General features: G+C 47.5%; 1 protein-coding gene across 1 annotated transcript in view; it reads right to left on the bottom strand.

Moving 5' to 3' along the window:
* LOC149446027 (gamma-aminobutyric acid receptor subunit alpha-3-like) overlaps positions 1-21,738 on the bottom strand; it is a 122,972-nt gene that overhangs the window by 71,724 nt on the left and 29,510 nt on the right. The window lies entirely within an intron of this gene.

Here is a 21,738-nt window from a genome sequence, read left to right as displayed (position 1 = left end):
TCTACAGTGCTACAATTTTCTGTAGAATGCTATATGGCTGCCCAGAGGCGATCTGTACACAGATGACGTACAAGACAACCCCCCCGAAATGTAATTTCCTGCTTGTTTGATTGGTTCACTGATTTTCCCAGGAGTGTGTACTAAGCTACAAATCCAATTTTAAGCATCCCCTGCAACAAATATTTGATTTTTGGTCAGATACTCCCAAAAAGAAATCACATCTAAATGGATGCAGACCCTACCACTTTCCTCATTAGAACACTGCAGGTGCAGCAGCTGATTGATAATTATAAAATCACTCCCATTCACACTCACTCTGCACACGGACACAGAGAAACAACAGAATAATAAAAGGTAGGAATCTGCGATAAAGTTTGTTAAAATCCCTGCAATGTACATAGATCACCCAGAGGGGAATGTTTGTTTTCAACAAAAATGGAGGTACTCTTGTATTCATTTTTGCTCTATTAGATTGGCTTGCTTTTCTATTAGTTGAACTAGATTGACTTGCATCTCCATTGATTGAACTAGATTGGCCTGCGTCTCTATTGGTTAAACTAGATTGGCTTGCGTCTCTATTGCTTGAACTAGATTGACTTGCGTCTCCATTGGTTGAGCTAGATTGGCTTGCGTCTCCATTGGTTGAGCTAGATTGGCTTGCGTCTCTATTGGTTGAGCTAGATTGACTTACGTCTTTATTGCTTGAACTAGATTGGCTTGCGTCTCCATTGGCTGAGCTAGATTGGCTTGCGTCTCCATTGGTTGAGCTAGATTGGCTTGTGTCTCTATTGGTTGAACTAGATTGACTTGTGTTTCTAATAATTGAACTAGACTGACTTGCGTCTCTATTGCTTGAACTAAATTGGCTTGTGTCTCTATTGGTTGAACTAGCTTGACTTGCGTCTCTAATAATTGAATTAGACTGACTTGCTTCTCTATTGAACTAGATTGGCTTGCGTCTCTATTGGTTGAACTAGAGTGACTTTCTTCTCTATTGGTTGAACTAGATTGGCTTGCGTCTCTATTAATTGAATTAGATTGACTTGCGTTTCCATTGGTTGAACTAGATTGACTTGTGTCTCCATTGGTTGAGCTAGATTGGCTTGCGTCTCTATTATTTGAACTAGATTGACTTGCATCTCTATTGGTTGAACTAGATTGGCTTGTATCTCTATTGGTTGAACTAGATTGACTTGTGTCTCTAATAATTGAACTAGATTGACTTGCGTCTCTATTGGTTGAACTAGATTGGCTTGCGTCTCTATTAATTGAATTAGATTGACTTGCGTCTCTATTGGGCAGCACAGTGGCTAAATGGGTACCACTTCCGTCTGGCAGTACTAGTGTCGCTGGTTCGAATCTCAACCATGGCACCACCTGCCTCGAGTTTGCATGTTCTCCCTGTGACTGTGTGGGTTTCCTCCGGGTACTCCGGTTTCCTCCCACACTCCAAAAACATGCTGGTACGTTACTTGGCCCCAGTATGTGTATGTATGAATGTGAGTTAGGGACCTTAGATTGTACACCGCTTGAGGGTTAGGGACTGATGTGAATGTACAATATATATGTAAAGCGCTGTGTAAATTGACGGCGCTATATAAGTACCTGAAATAAATAAATATTGGTTGAACTAGATTAACTTGTGTCTCTATTGGTTGGACTAGATTGACTTGCGTCTCTCTTGGTTGAAGTAGATTGACTTGCTTCTCCATTGGTTGAGCTAGATTGGCTTGCTTCTCCATTGGTTGAGCTAGATTGGCTTGCTTCTCTATTATCTGAACAAGATTGACTTGTGTCTCTATTAGTTGAACTAGATTGGCTTGCGTCTCTATTGCTTGATCTAGATTGGCTTTCATATCTATTGGTTGAACTAGATTGGCTTGCATCTTTTTCAACCTGACTAAATGTACAGTATATACTATATATTGTGACAGCAGGTCAGGTAGAACTAAGGGTTGTGTCCAGGATGGGAGGTATGTTTGTCCCAGGTTCATGTTATACATATGCTGTGTAGTCAGCCTGTTTGGCTCACTGATGATGTAATGAGCTCAGGTGTAGTGAGTTAAGGGCTCTATAAAACTCCCAGGCTGCTTAGGGAGGATGCTCCAACCTGGAACCAGTTGGCTGTGCAGGACAGACTGGGGAGCAACCAAACCATCCTGTGGTGAGAAATAATCTGTGTGATCTTGGACTGTGTGAACACCCTGTGTCTGTGCAGCGGTAGGCTGTATTCAGACAGCTAGATAGGAAACCTGTGTTTGTAGTTAGTAGCCTAGTGTGGCCAGGCTTTATTTTCTGTTTTTATTTGTTTTGCTGTTTTTGGACTTATGCACCGTGTGTTCACCAGACTTGTAAATAAAGCACAACTTTTCACCAAGTACCTGCTGTCGTGCTGAGCCTCTTTCACGGTGTTCTGACCCAACCAGGGGGTCAAGCACAACCCGCTACTGGGCTAATCCCTCACATATGGTGGAGGATGCAGGTAGGTTAAGTAAGGCCAGCATGGAAGAGATACTGAGACTGCTTGCTTTGGCAAATGCAAATCAGCAGCAAACAAATGCAAGTTTGCAACAGAGCCTTGCAGTACACCAACAGCAAATTGCGGCCATCATGAAACAGCTTCAGCAGAGGCAGCAGACTGAGGCTGGGAGTGATTCTACTACCATACCATCTTTTCGTGTAAGTCACCTGCTGCCAAAGATGACTGCAGATGAGGACCCTGAGATGTTTCTGACCATGTTTGAAAGGACAGCTGGAAAAGAAAGTTGGCCTAAAGAACAGTGGGCTTGACTAGTGGCCCCCCTACTATCTGGCGAGTCCCAAAAGACTTATTTTGACCTTGAGCCTGAGGAAGCCAAGAACTATGATCATTTAAAAATGGAACTTTTGGCACGGCTGGGCGTAACCCTGGCTGTCTGGGCTCATCGGGTACACAACTGGAGTTATCGACTGGGAAAACCAACCCGATCCCAAAGGTATGACCTTATTCATTTGACCAGGAAATGGCTGCAGCCAGATACACTGTCTGGACCAAAGATTTTGGAAAGGGTGGTGATGGACAAGTTTCTGAGGTCTCTCCCTACTACCTTGCAGAAATAGGAGAGTCATGGAGATTCGGAAACAGCAGACAAGCTTGGGGACCTTGTGGAGAGATATCTAGCGACTGAAAATCTTACGTCTTCCCTCAAGGACTCACAGACTTTCCACCCCAAGACCAGACCATCCCCGGCTATGGGTAAGATTTCACCAAGGGATGGGGGTGGAGAGAATGGAAAAGGGGGAACGAAAGGTACTTTTGGGACTGTGTCCAATATCTGGCGCGAGCGACCTGGAAGGCCAAACCCGCCAGAGGTGAGCAGAAGGATAATCTGTTACCGCTGGTGGGAAGAGGGACATGTAGCAGCAGATTGCCCAAGTACGGATGAACCAATGCACTGTGACTTTCTTACAGAGAGACGGCAGTCCCTATTTGCAACTATTACTTGCACTGCTGTAAAGGGAAATGAGAAGCCTTTATGCAAAATGTGTATTGATGGTAGAAATGCTGTAGAGTTATTGGATTCAGGTAGCTTGGTTACCTTAGTCAACACTGAACTGGTAAGGGGAAAAATCTTGAACTCTAGAAAACTGGCAGTCATTTGCATTCATGGGGACACTCGAGAGTATCCTGTGGTGACAGTATCCTTTGAGACCTCCCTGGGTAACCCGTGCCATCAGGTGGGTCTAGTTCCCAAACTACCACATGACGCCATTGTGGGAAGGGATTTCCCAAAATTCTGGAAGCTCTGGAATGGCCCAGATTTCCCATTGACCGGTCCTTCAGAGCCTGAAGGTTCTCATAGGGAATCCTCTGTGGGTGAGGATTCACCTGAATTTCCTTTGTCAGTATTAGCAGGGGAAACAGGGCCTAGGGAGGAGCCTACAAACTCAGAAGTGGAACAGCCACCCCTAGTGTTTGACTTAGAAGTACACAGGGAAAATTTTGCCACTGAACAACTTAAGGACCCTACATTACTAAGGGCCCGAGAGAATGTAGTAAAAATAGAGGGGGAATTAGTGAATCCCGACAAGAGGATTGCCCTCCTGTACTTTATCACAGAAGGAGACCTATTATACCAGGTGTCACAGAGGGCGGAGGAAACCATAGAGCAACTGGTGGTACCTAAATCTTACCGCAAATTGGTCTTAGAGCTGGCCCATGGGCACATTCTAGGGGGACATTTAGGAGCTGAAAAGGCCCGAGACAGAATAGTACAGAGATTCTATTGGCCTGGGGTTAATAAGGAAGTGGAAATGTACTGCTCTTCCTGTCTAGTGTGTCAGATTTCAGCCCCAATGCCACATTTTCGCAGTCCTTTGGTTCCTCTGCCCGTCATTGAGGTCTCTGTTGAAAGGATCGCCATGGATTTGGTTGGCCCTTTGCTAAAGTCTGCTAGGGGGCACCAACACATCTTGGTGATAATGGACTATGCCACCCGTTACCCAGAGGCAATTCCTCTCCGAAACACCTCTGCCAAAACCATTGCCAAAGAGTTATTTCAGGTCTCCAGCCGTGTAGGCCTTCCTAAGGAGGTACTAACGGATCAGGGCACACTGTTTAGGTCTAGGGTAACTAAAAGAACTTTGTAAACTTCTGAAGGTGACACAACTCCGTACTTCAGTGTATCACCCTCCGACAGATGGGTTAGTAGAAAGGTTTAACAAAACGTTACAACAAATGCTGAAGAAGGTGGTTGATAAAGACAGGAAAAAGTGGTATTGTCTACTACCGTAATTAATGTTTGCGATCCGAGAGGTTCCCCAATCGTCCACAGGGTTCTCTCCCTTTGAGCTGTTGTATGGGAGACACCCCCGGGGGATATTGGACATTGCGAGGGAAACATGGGAGAGTAAGAGTTCCCCTCATAGAAGTGTAATTGAACATGTGGCCCAAATGCAAGACAGAATTACACAAGTAATGCCTATTGTGAAGGAACATATGGCTCAAGCCCAGTGGGCTCAACAAAGAATTTACAACCGTGGAGCTCGGATCCGTTCTTTTTCACCTGGTGATAGGGTGTTGGTCCCCACGGTTGAAAGTAATTTCCTGGCCAAATGGCAGGGCCCATATGAAGTGTTAGAAAAAATGGGGGACGTGAATTCTAAAATTAGCCAACCAGGAAGGTGAAAACCTGAGCAGGTGTACCATGTGAATTTGCTAAAACCCCGGAAGGATAGGGAATACTTGGTAGCTGAAACCTCCCCGATTCCTGCTCCGCCTACCTTGGAAGTCCCAGAGGTAGGGGTAGCAGAGACTCCATCAAAAACACAGCAACAGGAAGCTAGAGAGTTTGTGCTCCGCAACAAAGAAAAATTTTCAGCATTCCCTGGGTGGGTGTCCGTGATTGAGCATGACATTATTACCTCCCCACAGGAAAGGGTCAAGTTAAACCCTATTGTATTCCAGAAGCTCGGGGAGAGGCAATGCGCCAAGAAATAAAAAATATGCTTGAACTGGGGGTTATAGAGGAGTCAAATAGCGACTGGTCCAGTCCTATTGTGTTAGTGCCCAAACCAGATGGAAGTTGACGGTTTTGTAATGACTTTCATCAACTGAATAAAGTCACTAAGTTTGACACCTATCCCATGCCCCATATAGACGATCTGATTGATCACCTAGGGATAGCCCGGTATATGACAACACTGGACCTGACCAAAGGGTATAGGCAGATTCCTCTGTCAGAATCGGCCAAGGAAAAGACTCCGGTGGACACTCCCACTGTTGCTCCGGTTGTTGCACCTACCTCCGCATCTGTTGCGGAACCCGCGGTACCCAGAGGTATGACTGGTTCTGCCCCTCTTCCTCAGCGCTTTTGGGGGTGAACCGAGTCAGTGTCGTGGTTTCCTTAACCAAGTGGGCATTTACTTTGAATTGATACCTCACGCTTTCCCTACTGAGAGGTCAAAGGTGGACTTCCTAATCTCGCTACTCTCTGATAGGGCCTTGGTCTGGGCTAATCCCTTATGGGAGAGGAATGACCCATTGATTCACGAGTTTACCCGTTTCGTTGCATCCTTCCGTACGGTATTTGACATACCCGCTCGCTCTGCTTCTGCTGCCAAGTTGCTCATGTCCCTACATCAGGGTTCACGAACCGTTGCCGAGTACGCCATCGAATTTCGTACCCTGGCGGCAGAGGTGGGTTGGAACAATGAGGCTCTGGTGGCTGCTTTCTCTCATGGTCTCTCAGATGCGTTGAAGGACGAGATCGCAGCCAAAGAACTGCCTGTGGAGCTAGAGGCACTCATCTCCTTCCTAATCTTGGTTGACACCAGGCTCAGAGAGAGGCCTTCATTTAAGGAGCGACTGCGGAGGCCTTCTAACCGTTTGGCGCCTACGTTTTCTGTCCCACCCGTGCCTCCCTCTCCTCTCACGCCTTCTGGGGATGGCTTGTCTGGTAGTGAACCCATGCAGCTGGGGTTTGCTCGCCTTTTCGAGGGGGAGCGGGCCTCTCGGTGTCAGGAGGGTCGCTGCCTGTACTGTGGTCTCGGGGGGCATTTTCGGCAGTCCTGTCCGGTCCGTATGGGAAACGCCCACACCTGAGATCCTGTCAGGGGCAGATCTTGGGTGGAGTTTCCTCGTCCCCAGTTTCCCATAAAGATAAACCACTTATCACCGTTGTCCTCTCTTGGGCAGGAGGCTCGTGACGGCCCAGGCGTTGGTAGACTCTGGGGCTGGCGGTTTGTTTATGGACAGTTCGTTTGCTGCCCAGTACTCCATTCCCCTGCAGGCTCGAGTTACTCCATTGGTCCTCGAGGCGATAGATGGCAGGCCCTTGCAGCCAACGCAGGTTACCCACGAGACCCTGCCGGTGGAGTTAGCTATTGGGGCTGTTCACAGGGAATTGGCCTGTTTCCAGGTAATTTCTTCCCCGCACTACTCCGTGGTTTTGGGCTATCCCTGGCTTCAGAGGCACAATCCGACCTTTGATTGGCGATCGGCCGAGATTCTCTCATGGTCACCACAGTGTGGGGCCGGTTGCATCCGTGGTCCGGTTAAGGTGTTGTGCACCTCTTCGGACTCTGTGCTGCCAACTGAATATGGGGAGTACCTGGACGTGTTTGACAAGGTGCGCGCCGGTGCTCTGCCTCCTCATCGTCCATACGATTGCGCCATAACCTTACAAACCGGTGCCACTCCTCCGCGTGGCAGGGTGTATCCTCTTTCGGTGGCAGAGAATCAGGCCATGGGGATATGCGCTTTCCCGGGGGCACATTCGCAAGTCTACTTCCCCAGCAGGAGCTGGGTTTTTTTTTCGTGAAAAAGAAGAGCGGTGAGCTGAGACCCTGCATTGATTTTAGGGGTCTCAATCGAATCACGATTAAAAATGCTTATCCTATTCCATTGATCACCGAGTTGTTTGACCTCCTCAAGGGAGCAACGGTCTTTACTAACCACGACCTTAGGGCTGCCTACAACCTCGTACGGATCAAGGAGGGTGACGAGTGGAACACCGTGTTCAACACTAGAACCGGCCACTATAAATACCTGGTTATGCCCTTCGGGTTGTGTAACGTACCCGCGGTCTTTCAGGAGTTTAGTAATGATGTCTTGCGTGACTTGTTGCAGCAGTGCGTGGTGGTTTACTTGGACGACCTCCTGGTTTACTCTGCGTCTATGGAGTCTCATATCCAGGATGTTAAGCTGGTGCTGCAACGGTTATGTGAGAACGAGCTTTTCTGTAAGCTCGAGAAGTATGAATTTCACCGATCCCAGGTTGCCTTTTTGGGCTACATCATTTCTGCGGTGGGTTTTTCCATGGACCCTGAGAAGGTTTCGGCGGTTCTGCAGTGGCCTTGTCCCAGTGGTCTTTGGTCTATTCAGCACTTTTTGGGATTCGCCAACTATTATCGGAAGTTTATCAGGAACTTTTCCATGCTGTCCAAGCCGCTCTCAGATCTGACCAAGAAGGGCAGTAATCCTCACGAGTGGCCACCCGAGACCATCTTGGCTTTCGAGGCTCTGAAATCCGCCTTCGCTTCAGCCCCGATTCTGTCTCATCCCAATCCTGGGTTGCCTTTTGTCCTCCGAGGTTGATGCTTCTGAGACAGGAGTAGGCGCCCTCTTGTCTCAGCATCGGTCGCCCGATGGACCCCTACTTCCTTGTGGGTTCTACTCCAAGAAGCTTTCCTCCGCAGAGTGCAACTACCAGATTGGAGACAGGGAGTTGTTGGCCATTATTCTGGCTCTCAAGGAATGGAGGCACCTGCTTGAGGGTTCTGTGGTTCCGGTCCTAATTCTCACTGACCACAAGAACCTCACATATCTCTTGGAGGCTAAGAGGTTGACGCCCCGTCAAAACACATGGGCTCTGTTTTTGTCGCGTTTTAACTATGTGGTCTCTTACTTGCCTGGTTCCAAGAATGTCAGGGCTGATGCCTTGTCGCGGCAATACTCTGAGCTGTCCAGGGAGGACACTGAGCCGACCTCGGTCATTCCTCCAAACCAGATCCTGGCTGCCTATCGTACCAACCTGACTTCTCCCCTTGGGGAGCAGATTTTGGCGGCTCAAACTAACGCTCCTCCTGAGAGACCGGCTGGAAGATGTTTCATACCTGAGGGATTGCGTACCCGCTTGCTACGTACCTACCATAATTCCAAGACTGCCGGTCATCCTGGTAGGAACCAATTGTCCTGTGTCGTTTCTCAGTTATTCTGGTGGCCATCTCTCCGTTCTGACATCGCCTCATATGTAGCGGCTTGTACGGTCTGTGCCCAGAATAAATCTCCTCGGCATCTTCCATTGGGCCTTATGCAACCCATTCCCAATGGGGAGAGTCCCTGGTCACACCTGGGCATGGATTTTATTGTGGACCTTCCTGCGTATCAAGGTCATACGGTCTTTCTTATGGTGATCAATCGTTTTTCCAAGATGTGCCATTGCGTTCCGTTCAAGAAACTGCCGACTGCGCAAGAACTGGCTACGGTTTTCGCCAAGGAGATCTTTCGCTTGCATGGGTTGCCCAAGGTGATTGTCTCGGACCCTGGGAGCCAGTTTGTGTCCAGGTTCTGGCGCGCCTTCTGCTCTCAGTTGGGTATCGAGCTTTCCTTCTCTTCGGCCTACCACCCGCAGTCCAATGGGGCTGCAGAGCGTTCCAACCAGGCCCTGGAACAATTCCTTCGTTGCTATATATCAGATCACCAGGACAATTGGGTCGATCTCCTGCCATGGGCAGAGTTTGCGAGGAACTCGACTGTCAACTCCTCCTCCGGGATGTCCCCCTTCATGGCCAACTATGGGTTCCAACCCGCTGTATTGCCTGAGTTGTTCTCTCCACAGGACATTCCGGCTGTGGATAACCACCTGGCTTCCCCGCGCTCCTCGTGGGGGCAGATCCAGAGGTCCTTGAAGGACTCAGCACAGCACCAGAAGCTCCAGGCTGATCGTAGACGGTTGCCCGCTCCTTCATACCGGGTCAGAGATCAGGTGTGGTTGTCCACTCGCAACCTCAATCTTCGGGTGCCCGCACCAAAACTGGCCCCCCGTTTTGTTGGTCCTTTCTGCATTCTCCACAGGGTGAACCCAGTTGCCTATGCCCTTGCTCTTCCTCCTGGGATGCGTATCTCCAATGTCTTCCACGTATCCCTGTTGAAACCTCTGGTCTGTAATCGCCTCTCAGCCTCGTCCTATCCGGGTTGACGGTCATGAGGAGTATGAGGTGAGCCGCATCTTGGATTCTCGGTTGGTCTGCGGTCGGGTACAGTTTCTGGTCCATTGGCGTGGTTATGGTTCCGAGGAACGTTAATGGGTTCCTTCTGCGGATGTTCATGCTCCTGCCCTCCTCCGCGCTTTTCACGCCCGATTTCCTCAGAAACCTTTTGATGAGCTGTGGAGGGGGAGGGGCCCTTGAGGAGGAGGTACTGTCAAGGTCCTACCTTTCTTCAGAGCTTGTGCATCTCCATGTGCTGGCATCCATCTTGGATTTCTGCAAAGCATGGTGGAAACCTTTTATGCCTTCAGGCTTCTGCGGCTCCTCCTCAGAAGGGTGTGGTTGAGCACATTTAAACCTGCTGTCTGCAAGTGCTCTCTGCATTTGTGTCCTGTATGTTCCCTTGTCTCAAGCTCTTGTGCTGTTCTCGTTGCTCTCCTTGTAATTGACTCGGCTTGGACAAGACTATTCGCTGCTTTAACCCTTTACCTGACCTCCCGTTGCTGAACCCAGCCCGTATTCTTTGCCTACCGTCTAGTGCTGTCTGCTCCGTTGTTATTGACCAGGCCTATCTGACTACTCTACACGTGTTCCCATCTAGCTCCCACCAGCTGTACGCCATTGGCGGCAGTCGTTACTGCAGCTGGGGTTACTCGGGGGCCGCGACCTGGTCTCAGGCTGCGTCAAGTCCATCCCCACCATCAGGGGCCCTGGTGAAGGGTAGCCGGGGGCTTAGACTCCACGCCCTGAGGGACTCTGGTCTGTGGGTAGTGGCTGTCGTCAGTCGCAGCCTGACCGTACCATAGGCCTGCCTGCCCATTCCAGCGTTCCTGCCCTGACAATCTTGGTATTAGAGCTAAAGACTTATATTTCACAGCAGAATGTAATCTGTTGGTCAGTCCTCCCCTTTATAGCAGATTTATCCAAAAAGCCATGACCTGGCCTATGACCGCTAATGTGTCTAGTTATAGGTTACTGGATAATTTTTTTTTTTTTTTTTTTTTTTGTTTTATTTCAAAAGGGTTCGGAATTTTAGGTTTCTGATTTTATATAGGAGCAGACAGTCGGTGTTGATTGGGATCTCCTGCTAGATGAAAGACTGATGGCCCCGCCATCGATTCATCAAGCAGCACCCCCTTGGCCATGGTCATGGCCAACCCTCTTTCTGCTGCCTTGACCTAGATGTAGAGAGGATTTGCCTTCTTTTGATCTGCACCTTTTAATAATTTTTGAATGAAGTAAAGTATTTTGAATATATGATTAGTCCCTAGACAAGGATAGGATGATTCTTTTATTGTACTATTATTCATTCTAGATACAGCAAATATATCAGCTTAAGTTGAATGCTATTGTTGCATCCCCTTCCCTTTGATTTAAATAGACTTGTATTGTGTGTCGGCATTTTTTGCATGAATTCAGTTCTGCTTAGCAATGATATTTTAATGCTCGCAGTTTTGTTTCCTTGGCAATGCTGCAATAAAAGGAGCTTAATAGTGCATTGAGCAATACAGGTGCTTGGGAAATTAAAGCACATTTCACATGTCGCAATTTCTTTGAAAGAATAAGAAAGCCTGCTGTTGAACAGCTTCTACAAGAAGGCTGGTCTAGCACTTACATTTGAGCATATACGTAATCATTAAAAATGTGAATGTTATTTTTAAAGTCATTAGGGTCAGGGGCTTGGTCATAGGGAACACTGAAGATTGCAGCACGGTCAGTGGAGGCACTTTGAGCATCTGGTTCATGGTCACTGTGGTGCTAAAAATTAGGCACTTGGGGTGGACTCTTGGAGGCACCAAAGATCTGGTTCATGGTTACTGTGGTGCTTAGTATTAGGCACTTGGAGGCACTGAAGATATAGTTCATGGTCATTGTGGTGTTTAGGATTAGGCACTTAGAGGCACTGAAGATATAGTTTGTGGTGTTTAGGATTAGGCACTTAGAAGAACTGAAGATTTAGTTCATGGTTATTGTGGTGCTTAGGATTAGGCACTTTGAGGCACTGAAGATCTGATTCATGGTCACTGTGGTACTAAGAATTAGGCATTTAGGTGAACATTTGGAAGCACTGAAGATCTGGTTACAGTGGTGTTTAGGATTAGCACTCAGAGGCACTGAACATCTAGTTCAGCGTCACTGTGGTGCTTGGGACTAGGCATTTGGGGTGGACACTGGAAGGCACCAAAGATCTGGTTCATGGGCGCTGTTGTACTTAGGGTTAGGCACTTGCAGGCACTGAAGATCTAGTTCATGGTCACTGTGGTGCTTGGGATTAGACATTTTGGGATGGACACTTGGAGGCACTGAAGATCTGGTTCATGATCACTGTAATGCTAAGAATTTATGCACTTAGGGTGGACACTTGGAGGCATCAAAGATCTGATTTATGGCTACTGTGGTGCTTAGGATTAGGTATTTGGAGGCACTGAAGATCTAATTCAGCGTCACTGTGGTGATTAGGATTAGGCACTTGGTGTGGACTCTTGGAGGCACTGAAGATCTGGTTCATGGTCATTGCTGTACTTAGGGCTAGACACTTGGAAGCACTGAAGATCTATTTCACAGTAACTGTGGTGCTTGAGATTAGGCATTTGAGGTGGGCACTTGGAAGCACTACAAACCTGGTTCATGCTCACTGTTGTATTTAGGATTAGGCACTAGGAAGCATTGAAGATCGAGTTTATGGTCACTGTGGTGCTTAAGACTAGGCACCTGGGGTGGACCCTTGGAGGAGCTGGAATCTGATTCATGGTTGCTGTGGTGTTTAGGATTAGGCACTTAGGGTGGGCACTATATTTACAGTGAAACCAGAGAATGATTTAGAAAAAAATCACCCTTTCGTGAATTTTTATTGCAGAGCAGACTCGGTGAACCTGTTATGCAGTAAAAGCTTCTTTTCTTCCTGTCAGCAATGTTTTGCCACATGTGCGCAATTTGCACAATTTTGGCAGGCTTTGGGAGTCAAGATGAATTCTGTTTTTTCTTGCCCTTCGAAATATGTTGACTGTTTTTTTTATGGTCAAATTGTGACCACCTGAGTCAGTTATCCAGTTTTTCTTATGGGTGGAGTTCACAAAGCCTATCCAGGGAGTCTGGGTTTCTCTGAATTTCCCATCAGTGCGAATGGTGGCCTTAAGGCTTTCTATGATATGCTGCGTTTGTATTTTTAACACTACATTTTGAGCAGACTGATGCTTTTCTTTAAATAAAAACAATGACAGCAGCCTTAATGTTCCATCATTCCCCCAAACTTTGTACGCAGGCCTCCGAATCTCCTCTGAGACTTCTCTACAGTGCATAGAGACATGTAATGGCCTCTCCAACCCTCCCCCACAGGCACAGATCAGCTGCAATTTCAAGCTCCATTGGTTTCTGCCTGCGTCTACTGTATGCTGCCACACTGGCAGGACACATTTTAGGAGAAGGGAAAATAAGCCGAGCCTAGTAATGTGAATGAAAGCAAGGCCCTGAAATCACACGCACGCACATTTAGGAGAACACTTCCTTTTTTTTCACCTGCTGACACCAATGCACTTTAACAATCTCTCTGCTGGGCGGTTTTTGGTTGTTTTTTTTTTTTTACTCAATCCTTTGTAAAACAGTTACTGAAAGATTTTTAGTATTTTGATGTGAGATCTTGAAGAAATGTAGACCATTTTCATGAAATGCATTGGGTGAATGGAGGAGAAATTAACCTGTTGACGCTGGTCGTGCGCATAAATGTGGGTGGGCCTTAGCACCGAGAGGCCGCATATATATATATATATGCATATCTAAAGAAAAACAGAACTGTGCAGAGCGTGCATGCTGTGCAAACTCCAGCCACAGTTACCGGCTGCTAACAGAAAGCTCCCAATCTCTACTTGCAATCGGGAGCTTTCCAATCATGTGACTGCTGTGACAGCCAGTCATGGCGGTCACATGATCAGAAACCTCGCCCTGCCTCCTGGCATCTTAAACCCCTTAAAGGGCTCAGGAGATGCCGGTTCTAAGGGGTTAAAGAAGTTGTACTTGCCTCAGTCTATGATACTTAGTGCCGATCCTGTCTGCTCTCTGCATGAGTCACTTCCAACAGTCTAGGTCAGGGTTTCTCAAGCAGGGTTCCATGGAACTCTAGGATTCTACCAGAGGTTGCTAGGGGTTCCTTGAGAAGATGCCGGTTCTAAGGGGTAAAGAGGTTCCAAGGGGTTAAAGAAGTTGTACTGGTCTGTGGCACTAAGCACTTTCTGTTTCTGATATAAGTTTCCGCTGACACCATTGATCTTTAGAGCTATTTGTAAGGGGGGACTTCTTCCCCCCAATGACCACAAGAATAAGGAGCATTCTTCACACTCATCATCACACTTAGGTATAAGGAGTTGTAGATATAGTCATTTTTAGCCGGGGTTCCCTCAGACTGAAAGGTTATTTCAAGGGTTCCTCTGTGTTGCAAAGGTTGAAAAAGGCAGGTCAATACCAGGCAATCCCCAAACCCTCTGCTAACCCACAGCATGTAGGCAAGTGCAGTTAGCCTTTTTGTCTGTAGGTAACCTAGTGCCACTATTGCATGGTTGGGGGAGAGCCTCATAAGGGAACTGATCCCTTGGTGATTCAGTCCAGTTCCTCGAGGGAGAAAGTGTCATGATGGGACACAGAACTCTAGAGAGACTTTGATGACCATCTTGGGTGAGGGAACCTTTTATATAAGGGGACCCACATTATTTTGCTGTGCTTCTGGCGAGTGAGTGGTAGGGAGTGGGACACACTTGTGGTGGATAGATTCCAGACGGGGAGGGATAGCTCAGGGAAGGCTCTCCATACACTCCGGGAATAGGTGCGGAGGTGAAGCTGGCATAGGCAGCAGGAACGTCCTTTGTCCTTTGTCCTTTCCAAAAAGGGACAATACCCCTGGTAACAGGAGCCATCATTGGTAACACATTCTGTCCAATACTAAGACTTTATAGTCTCTGGATTGCTGTATATTAATGCTAAAGATCTGCTTATTTGTTGCTTCAAACATACTGCACAAGGGTTTGGGTTCCTGGTCCAGTGGTCTCCAAAATGTGGCCCTTTAGGTGCTATTCTTCCCACTGATACGAGGCGCCAGGACATTTCTTTTCAGAGAATAAGTGCAGGTACACCCCCCCCCCCCCCCTCCTGATTCACTCTTCGACTCCACCGCCTACCCACCTCTGAGCCCTGTTCCTTGGTCCCACCCCCTACGCACCTACCAATAGAACCCCTTTTAGAGAGTTCACACAAGGTTTTCACTTCTGGTGCTAAGCGATTTGTAAGAAATTTGTTAATGTTAACAAAAAAAAAGCAGTAAAATAGATCCTTTTCTGGCAGCAACAATAGATTCTCCAAGCAACAATAGACCCGCCCCCCCAGCAGCAAATGACTAACCCAGCAACAATAGACCTCCAAGAAACAATAGGCCCTCCCAGCAAAAATAGATCACCCTGGCAGCAATAGACCCCCTGCAACAAAATACCACACCAGCAACAATAGACCTCCAAGAAACAATAGGCCCACCCAGCAACAATAGACCCTCTGCAACATAATACCACCCCAGCAACAATAGATCTAATAGCAGCCAGCAACAATAGATCATCCCTTTAACAGTAGATCCCTCCCAGCAACAATTGACCCCACCCCCAGCAACATAAGATTCCCAGCAACTAGCATCATTAGACCCTCCAGCACACCTCGCTATTATATACATTCAGTGCTGGAGGTGCTAAAACTGAGTTCCCCCCACATTCCCGCAGAAAAAAACCTCCCGAGCCTATTGCTCCTGCTGACGACACCAATGGGGCCCAATGATGGGGCACTATTCCATCAACTGACACTAACGAAGGGACACTATTCCTACCCTCCAATACTAAAAACAGAGTACAATTCCTCCCACTGACACCAAACATGGGGTACTATTCTTATAACTGACACCAAACATGGGGCACTATTCCTCCCACTGATACCAATGATGGGGCACTATTCCTCCCACTGATACCAATGATGGGGCACTATTCCTCCCACTGACACCAATGATGGGACCCTATTCCTCCCAATGACACCAATGATGGGGCACTATTCTTCCCACTGACACCAATGATGGGGCACGATTCTTCCCACTGACACCAATGATGGGGCCCTATTCCTCCCAATGATACTAATGATGGGGCACTATTCCTCCCCCACTGACACCAATGATGGGGCACTATTCCTCCCACTGATACCAATGATGGGGCACTATTCCTCCCACTGATACCAATGATGGGGCACTATTCCTCCCACTGATACCAATGATGGGGCACTATTCCTCCCACTGATACCAATGATGGGGCACTATTCCTCCCACTGATACCAATGATGGGGCACTATTTCTCCCACTGATACCAATGACGGGGCACTATTTCTCCCACTGACACCAATGACGGGGCACTATTCCTCCCACTGACACCAATGACGGGGCACTATTCCTCTCACTGACCCCAATGACGGGACACTATTCCTCCCACACTGACACCAATGACGGGGCACTATTCCTCCCACTGACACCAATGATGGAGCACTATTCCTCCCACTGACACCAATGATGGAGCACTATTCCTCCCACTGACACCAATGATGGGGCACTATTCCTCCCACTGACACCAATGATGGGGCACTATTCCTCCCACTGACACCAATGATGGGGCACTATTCCTCCCACTGACACCAATGATGGGGCACTATTCCTCCCACTGACACCAATGATGGGGCACTATTCCTCCCACTGACACCAATGATGGGGCACTATTCCTCCCACTGACACCAATGATGGGGCACTATTCCTCCCACTGACACCAATGATGGGGCACTATTCCTCCCACTGATACCAATGATGGGGCACTATTCCTCCCACTGATACCAATGATAGGGCACTATTCCTCCCACTGATACCAATGATGGGACACTATTCCTCCCACTGATACCAATGATGGGGCACTATTCCTCCCACTGACACCAATGATGGGGCACTATTCCTCCCACTGACACCAATGATGGGGCACTATTCCTCCCACTGACACCAATGATGGGGCACTATTCCTCCCACTGACACCAATGATGGGGCACTATTCCTCCCACTGACACCAATGATGGGGCACTATTCCTCCCACTGACACCAATGATGGGGCACTATTCCTCCCACTGATACCAATGATGGGGCACTATTCCTCCCACTGATACCAATGATGGGACACTATTCCTCCCACTGACACCAATGATGGGGCACTATTCCTCCCCCTAGTGCCAAACGTGGAGTTGTTTACTCCCACTGATGACAGGAACATTTGCCACAGTCCGATCCCCCTATTTTTTGAAATACATAAAAACTGGCCCTTTATTTAGAAAGTCTGGTGACCCCTGCTCTGTGGGGTTGATTTACTAAAGGTAAATAGGCTGTTCACTTTGAAAGGGAATTTTCCTTTGAATGAGTTGAAGCTCCACAGACTTCCATCATCCAATCACGTTGAAGCACAAATATTGTTTGTTTTTGTTTTGTTTTTTGCACGTGGTTGGTTATTCATTAAAAGGTGAATTTTAAACTAAGGGAAGATTCCCTTGCCAATAGAAATTTCCCGCACATTCCCACAGAAAAAAAACCTCCCGAGCCTATTGCTCCTGCTGATGACACCAATGGGGCCCAATGATGGGGCACTATTCCACCAACTGACACTAACGAAGGGACACTATTCCTACCCTCCAATACTAAAAACAGAGTACAATTCCTCCCACTGACACCAAACATGGGGTACTATTCTTCTAACTGACACCAAACATGGGGCGCTATTCCTCCCACTGACACCAAAGATGGGGCACTATTCCTCCCACTGACACCAAAGATGGGGCACTATTCCTCCCACTGACACCAATGATGGGACCCTATTTCTCCCACTGACACCAATGATGGGACCCTATTTCTCCCACTGACACCAATGATGGGGCACTATTCCTCCCACTGATACCAATGATGGGGCACTATTCCTCCCACTGACACCAATGATGGGACACTATTCCTCCCACTAACACCAATGATGGGGCACTATTCCTCCCACTGACACCAATGATGGGGCACTATTCCTCCCACTGACACCAATGATGGGGCACTATTCCTCCCACTGACACCAATGATGGGGCACTATTCCTCCCACTGATACCAATGATGGGGCACTATTCCTCCCACTGATACCAATGATGAGGCACTATTCCTCCCACTAACACCAATGATGGGGCACTATTCCTCCCACTGATACCAATGATGGGACACTATTCCTCCCACTGATACCAATGATGGGGCACTATTCCTCCCACTGATACCAATGATGGGGCACTATTCCTCCCACTGATACCAATGATGGGGCATTATTCCTCCCACTGACACCAATGATGGGGCACTATTCCTCCCACTGACACCAATGATGGGGCACTATTCCTCCCACTGACACCAATGATGGGGCACTATTCCTCCCACTGATACCAATGATGGGGCACTATTCCTCCCACTGACACCAATGATGGGGCACTATTCCTCCCCCTAGTGCCAAACGTGGAGTTGTTTACTCCCACTGATGACAGGAACATTTGCCACAGTCCGATCCCCCTATTTTTTGAAATACATAAAAACTGGCCCTTTATTTAGAAAGTCTGGTGACCCCTGCTCTGTGGGGTTGATTTACTAAAGGTAAATAGGCTGTTCACTTTGAAAGGGAATTTTCCTTTGAATGAGTTGAAGCTCCACAGACTTCCATCATCCAATCACGTTGAAGCACAAATATTGTTTGTTTTTGTTTTGTTTTGTTTTTTGCACGTGGTTGGTTATTCATTAAAAGGTGAATTTTAAACGAAAGGAAGATTCCCTTGCCAATAGAAATTTCCCTTGCAGAGTAAAGAGCTTGTTTTCCTTTAGTAAGGCTTGGTTCACACCTATGCAGTTTACATTTGATCCGTTTCTGCAGTGCATTTTGCATTACGTTTTGTGTTTTTGATGCGTTTTTTTTTCTTGTTGCTAGGCAGATTAAAACGCAGCAAAAATGCACTACATGCTTATCTGCAGCATTTCCATTGAGGTCTATAGAACCCAAAACGCAACATTTTGCGTTTAAAAAAAGTCCCTGACCCCTTCCAAAAAACGCAGCAGGTGAAAATGCGGAGATGTGAACTGGTCCCCTAGGAAATCATGGACTGTAGTACATTTCTGCAAAATGCTGCAGAAAACGCATAGGTGTGACACTGGGGTACATCAACCCCAAGGACTCAACAGACCATATATCCCAGAATTTGCCACTTCTGCCTCTACAGCCACCTTCGCTCTTGAAACTCCGCAGCAAAGTGCTGGTTGTTAGGCAAACAAGCCCCTGCGACTGCTTTTTTTTTTTTTTTTTGAATAAAGGAGGTACTGATTTCTATTTACAGTTTTTGTCAATCACATGCAAACAAAGGATGTAAAAAAGCTTACGGGGGCTCTCACGGATGGTTGCTAGGGTCAGTTGCTAGGTACTTATTTCTGCATCCTTACTCTGCCACAACCTGAATGGTTGTTCTATAATCAAAATGAAAAGCATCTGAGAAAAAAACAAACAAAACAAAAAAAAAAAACAAACAAAACAAAAAAAAAAACAGATTGCTAGGTTTGAACACAGAAACCATTTTTCTGGGAATGATTTGTGATAAAACTTGTGCAAAGAAAGAGACGGGCAAATGAGAAGCTACTCAAAGGGACCAAAAAGATACAATACTATATTTAGCCACTAAAAGATGAAGCTTGACTGATAGTAATGGGGAGCCGACTCTCAAGGGATCTGTAAGGCATTAGTCTCAATTCTCAAAGCTAACACACCGGGATGATACATTTTTTTTTGTTTTTTTTAAGTGTTATTTTCAGCTGAGTCCATTCAGCTTTGAAAATAGCAGTCACATGTCAACAATAAAGATACTTATCCTCGTGTGAAGGCTTCGGGAATTGAGCCTGGTCTCTGCAACTATAGGTTGTGCAGTAAATGGTCACATGAAAAAAAATAATGGATTTCTGCCAATGGACTGTGATGTGTTAAGACAACCTGAGCATCTCTCCTACTAGTATGGTAGATGAAAATACACTATATTGCCAGAAGTATTGGGCCCTCCTTCCAAATCATGTGATTCAGGTGTTCCAATCCCCTCCCAATCATGTGATTCAGGTGTTCCAATCCCCTCCCAATCATGTGATTCAGGTGTTCCAATCCCCTCCCAATCATGTGATTCAGGTGTTCCAATCCCCTCCCAATCATGTGATTCAGGTGTTCCAATCCCCTCCCAATCATGTGATTCAGGTGTTCCAATCCCCTCCCAATCATGTGATTCAGGTGTTCCAATCCCCTCCATGGACACAGGTGTATACAGTCAAGCCTCTAGGCATGCAGACTGCTTCTACAAACATCAGTGAAAGAATGGGTCGCTCTCAGGAGCTCAGTGACGTGGTCCCGTGATAGGTGGCCACCTGGGCAATAAGTCCATCCGTGACATTTCCTGGCTACTAAATATTCCACGCTCAACTGTTAGTGGGATTATAACAAAGTGGAAGCAACTGGGAACAACAGCAACTCAGCCACCAAGTGGTAGGCCACGTCACATGACAGGGCGGGGTCAGCGCATGCTGAAGCGCACAGTGCGCAGAAGTCACCAACTGTCTGCAGAGTCAATAGCTAAAGACCTCCAAACTTGGTGTGGCCTTCAGATGAGCCCAACAACAGTGTGTAGAGAGCTTCATGGAATGGGTTTCCATGGCCGAGCAGCTGCATCCAAGCCTTCCATCACCAAGTGCAATGCAAAGCGTTGGATGCCGTGGTGTAAAGCACACCGCCACTGGAGCCTAGAGCTGTGGAGACGTGTTCTCTGGAGTAACCAATCATGCTTCTCTGTCTGACAATCCGATAGATGTGTCTGGGTTTGGCGGTTGCCAGGAGAACGGTACTTACCTGACTGCATTGTGCCAAGTGTACAGTTTGGTGGAGGGGGGATTATGGTGTGGGGTTGTTTTTCAGGGGTTGGGCTTGGCCTCCTAGTTCCAGTGAAGGGAACTCTTAAGGCGACATTTGGGACAATTTCATGCTCCCAACTTTGTGGGAAGAGTTTGGGGATGGCCCCTTCCTGTTCCAACATGACTGTACACCAGGGCACAAAGCAAGGTCCATAAAGACATGGAGGAGCCAGTTTAGGGTGGACTGGCCTGCACAGAGTCCTGACTTCAACCCCATAGAACACCTTTGGGATGAATTCGAGCGGAGACTGTGAGCCAGGCCTCCTCCCCCGACATCAGTGCCTGACCTGACAAATGTGCTTCCGGAAGAATGGTCCAACCTTCCCATAGACACCCCCCTAAACCTTGTGGACGGCCTTTCCAGAAGAGTTGAAGCTGTTATAGCCGCAAAGGGCGGGGCCAACTCAATATTGAACCCTACGGACTAAGACTGGGGGGCCATTAAAGGTCATGTGCGTGGAAAGGGTGGGGCCAACTCAATATTGAACCCTATGCACAAAGACTGGGAATCCATTAAAGGTCATATGTGTGGAAAGGCCGGTGGCCCAATACGTTTGGCAGTATGGTGTACATGTAAACCCTAACAATGAACTTTTCTTACTTGCCCCATTTTTATCTATGTGATCTTGGGGAATCATTAGCTCAGTGGTAGCAGCAATTTTGGCGAGATCCTGCATTTGATGGCTTGTAGGCCCACTTTAACCCTTTGGCGCCGGTGCCTCCCAGCCCCTTAAGGGGTTTGTGATGCCGGGAGGTGGGGTTTAAAGCCATGTGCCGCTGTGAATCGCTGTCACGGCGGTTACATGATTGGAAATCTCCCGACCGCAATATCGATCAGGACCTTTTTGTGAGGCTTCGGTAAATGTGCCAGGGACACACAGGGCGATCGCCCTCAGGCCATGTTTCGTTTACCTTGGGTACACAAATATGCGGCCCCTCGGTGCCAAGGCCCAGCCTCCAAGAGGCCACATATTTGTGTACACTCTGTGCCAAGGAGTTATTTAAAC

The sequence above is a fragment of the Staurois parvus genome, unplaced genomic scaffold (assembly GCF_062004578.1).
Source record: "Staurois parvus isolate SC_StPar_1 unplaced genomic scaffold, SC_StPar_1.0 ptg000700l, whole genome shotgun sequence".
Lineage (NCBI taxonomy): Eukaryota > Metazoa > Chordata > Amphibia > Anura > Ranidae > Staurois > Staurois parvus.
Note: the sequence above shows the minus strand (reverse complement) of the source record. Positions and strands in the feature narration are given on the sequence as shown.